We start from the raw sequence: 4009 nt of genomic DNA on the forward strand, positions 1-4009 counted from the left end.
TGCCGGTCCGGTTCGGTCCTGGTCCCGGTCCCGGTCCCGGTCCGCCCTCCACGGGTGTCCCGGGGACAGGCTGCTTGTCCCGAGGGCTCTGTGTTAGACACAGCGTGATACCGCGCCGGCCGCGGCCAGGGTTAGCACCGGCCCGCGAAACAGGGGGACAGCAGCCGCCACAGGCCTGCGCATGACTCGGGAGGGTTGGAATGGAGAGCCCGGGTGAGCCGTGGGTATGGGTAGCCTAGCGCGAGCTGTAGAGCCTAGAGGAGCTATAATTTAGCTATTAGGTCGGTCGAACGACGGAGGAACGTTTTGTCTGAGCCGCTGAGCAGCTTCATCATGATCAGTTGATCAGTTCGTGAAGTTACATATCAAGAGCATCCGACAGCCACAGAGGCTGAATGCATTTGGGAACGTCTTGGCTTGGAGCTTGACAGACGCGCCACTATGCCTGCACTTTACCATATAACTCAGTCTCTCTTCGAATGGCGATGAAGACATGCAAACGCTATCCCGACCTGCAATGAGGCTGACGCTCACTTCCAAGAGAGCAGCATCACCAATTTTCGCCGATTAGGTTCGAGAGCTCCGCTCTAACGGGGTCACCTCCAGCCGCTGAAAGGTCGACCCTGGGCCTCGGCATCATAGCCGGCCCTGGGAAGGCCCTAACGGCACCGGGCGGCCCCCGCGGCGCACTCAATTGGAGCGATGATGGATGGTGCGCCGGTGGAGCCTGCTGAACTGGGTCTGGGAACTGGGAGGACCACACTGGTGTGGCTAGCTCGAGAGGATGATCAACGCTTTATCCAGTCCGGGTGGAGAAACGGACTGCTTCCGAGTCGGGAAAACCGGGCGCTGAGCAAATAATAACTCAATTCATAACCAAATGTTCCAACGTTAACGCTACTGCCAACAATTTGTTGACATTGTTGCAGAGTTGTAGCTTACATCCCCCCCAAAATTGTTTCAAAAAAGCTAAAAGGGGGTGTACTCACATTTCAATTTATCAGCGTGTCATTCACGCCTAGATAAGGAACTCTGTGAATGTGGTTCATCCGGGTAGGCAACACTGACCACCACCCTAGTGCGAAATAAATGATCACCTCTTATGCAATAGCTAAATAAATATGGCCGGCCGACCCTTTGAAGGGCCGCTCGGCAGTCTCGGTCGCCGGAGTGTTTATCTGCCGTGACCGCTCGGGCCGGCTCTGTGCCGGCGAGTGCGTGCTGCAGTGGCAGAGGTCTGTTTATCCCGGGTATCGTGTGCGACCTTCCGGCGGATACGCGGCCGAGTGCAGGGCGCGGCTATCGGGTGTCAGTGACACGCTACATGACCCGGCTATCTCGGATAGCGGCAGCGGCCCACCCACCTGTAGTAGTCCTCCTTGCAGTAGATGTTGCCGTCTCGTGTGAAACACGTCAGGTCGCCGTCCAGCGGCAGCTTGCACTCGTAGCACTTGAGGCAGGCGCTGTGCCACGGCTGATCGACGGCCAGCAGGTAGAACCTGTCGGCAATCTGGCCGCGACAGCCGGCGCAGTGTCGGGCCGCGCCGGCCGTCTCCGTCGCCGTCTCCCGGAGGAGACCGGGCCGGGCGGCGTCCGGCCCGGTCTCTGCGCCGCCCACAGCCAGCCTGGGCACTGCAGGTCACTGCAGGTCACCGACGCGCTCACTGCCGGTCACTCCTAGTTGACGCTGTTCACTGAAGATCAATGCGGGCCGCTGCGAGTCGCTGCGGACCACTACTGATCACCGTTGTTCACTGCGAGTCACCACTAGTCTCCGCTTGTCACTGCCAGTCACTACAGTCACCGCCGGTTCACTGCGGTCACCACAGTCACCACAGTCACTCAGACGAACCGCGTCACCGCCCAGTCCTTGTCCCACCACGCGCACGCACACAACAGACAGGTTCTGGGGCGCGGGCTCGGCTGGCCGGCCTCGGCCAACTGGTCCGGCAGGTCTGCCGCTGGTCGCTGGTCGCAGGGCGCTGGGCGCTGGGCGCCCGCTGGTCTAGTCGCTGCTCACACCGCTCGGGAAACCTCTTGAGGTGCGATTGCAACGGTGCGGGATAATTTCTGACAGCTTTGACTCCTCTGGCTGTTCTGTTGTTCTGGCTGCCTGCTGCTGGTCTCTGGTCCTCTCTCGTATCCAAGGGCCTCCTCTGGTGTCTTCAAGTCTCTGCTGGCTCCTCTGGTCTCGGCTGGTCCCTGGTCCGCGCCGGTCGGTCCGGTCGCGTGGGAGCCGCCCCGCTGTCGGCCTATCTGCTCCGTGGATCGACCTGGAGCGGACGACGTCTCTGGTAATCACTGGAGCCGATCACTGCCACCGGCTCGGCCGTATCGGACGCAGTGAACACGGGGACACGCGGATACAGGGACACGGTGGATACATGGACACACGGACACAGGGACACAGAGACACTGCCACCGGCCCGGCCGTATCGGACACGGTGGACACAGGACACGGACACAGGGACACGGAGAGACTGGATACAGGGACACACTGCCACCGGGTCCGGCCGTACCGGGAGCCGGCGGCGGACACACGGACACAGCGGATACGGGAATACGGGGCACTTGGACAGATGGACACAGGAATAGGGAGAAACGGGGACACAAGGGGCACAGGGAAACAAGGATACACGGGGATACGGCAGACACGGTGAGAGCGGACACGGGGGACACACGAGATAGAGGGCGAACTGACACGGTGATATCGGACACACAAACGCAGGGACACAAGGACATGACAAGAGGGGGCTTTAGGACACACGGGGCGGGAGCACACAAGAGCGGACGCAGGGACACATGGACACACTGACAGAAGAGCATGGCGAGAGACGACACATGGATGCTCGGGCACGGCTGTTATGGACACATCGGCATGAGAGGAACGGACATACGGGCACAGCACGTGCAAACGGTCGGACACAACACGTGTGGATAAACAGACACGAAGTCACTGATACGGCAAATACGGACCCACGTGATAAAGCATGATGACGATGAGGCCAGGGATAACGTGTGCAGCTCAAATATGAAATACGGACACACTGTGAAGAAGCAGGGGCAGAACGGCAGGGTGGCACACATAATCGTGTGGTGATGCTGTCTGGTGGGTCCAGCGGGATACGCAATAGTATGAGATGCCTGAGGGTGGAGGGCAGAGCTTAGGGCAGCTATGGTCTCAGGGTAGGCTTGCCGGTCAAGGACGCTCACATGCCCTCTCACAAGGGGGCCCACAGCCACATATCTACACATGCAAGCCCGGCACTAGCGCGCAAAGGTGACTCTCAAACCTGTTTGGAAGATACACAGCTGATTTCAGCCCCACCAGCACGTTCACGGTCACACAGCAGATCACGTGGTTTGCGGAGCCCTCCACTGAGCCGCAGCGGCCCCCTTGCTGCCACGCTGGGTCGGTGGTGACGTCGCAACTCACCAGACCGTGCAGTGTCACCGCGCTGCGCCCGCCGCCGCCACGCTTCCAGCTCGTCTCGCGGGCCGACCGCCGCCACCGCCGGGCGGGGCCGATGGCCGGTCCCAGCTGATAGCCCCGCCCCCGACGGACGGCCGCCGCGCCGCAGCCAATCACAGCTCGCCGCGACGCCGCCCGGAGAGCTGATTGGTGGAGACGGCCGGCGGAGGCAAGACGCGCTGACGGCGGCGGCGGCGACTGCAGCCATCGAGCGGGCTGCGCCGGCGGCCGGCGGCCGCGCCGCCGCCGGCCGCCGCTCCGAGTCTTTATCTCGACGGCAGCGGTCAGAGCCGAGCCGAGGGCCGGACTGTGATGTCGTGATAGGCCCCCGCGGCCCCTGTCCCCACACAGGCTATCGCCGGCCGGCCGGCCGCAATAAAAATGACCGTTTTGTCACCAGTCTGTATCGATCGGCGATCTAACCGCCTGCATGACGGCTTTCCCATGACGGCAGTTATCGGTGGCTGGATTTTTAGCGACTGTAAATTCGCTTTGACACTTGGCGGTGGTAAAAGTGTCGGCGCTGTTTTGAACACT

The 4009-nt window shown here is 61.4% G+C and overlaps 1 long non-coding RNA gene across 1 annotated transcript; it reads right to left on the reverse strand.

Annotated features, from left to right (window-relative positions):
- Positions 1-1550: 1550 nt before the first annotated feature.
- LOC122393541 lies at positions 1551-3505 on the reverse strand. Its single transcript, XR_006258710.1, has 2 exons — positions 3437-3505; positions 1551-2273 (listed from the first exon to the last, which is right to left on the reverse strand). It is a non-coding gene; the product is annotated as an uncharacterized LOC122393541 (long non-coding RNA).
- Positions 3506-4009: the final 504 nt, after the last annotated feature.

Source organism: Amphibalanus amphitrite, unplaced genomic scaffold (genome assembly GCF_019059575.1).
Source record: "Amphibalanus amphitrite isolate SeventyFive unplaced genomic scaffold, NRLGWU_Aamphi_draft 000540F_arrow, whole genome shotgun sequence".
Taxonomy (NCBI): domain Eukaryota; kingdom Metazoa; phylum Arthropoda; class Thecostraca; order Balanomorpha; family Balanidae; genus Amphibalanus; species Amphibalanus amphitrite.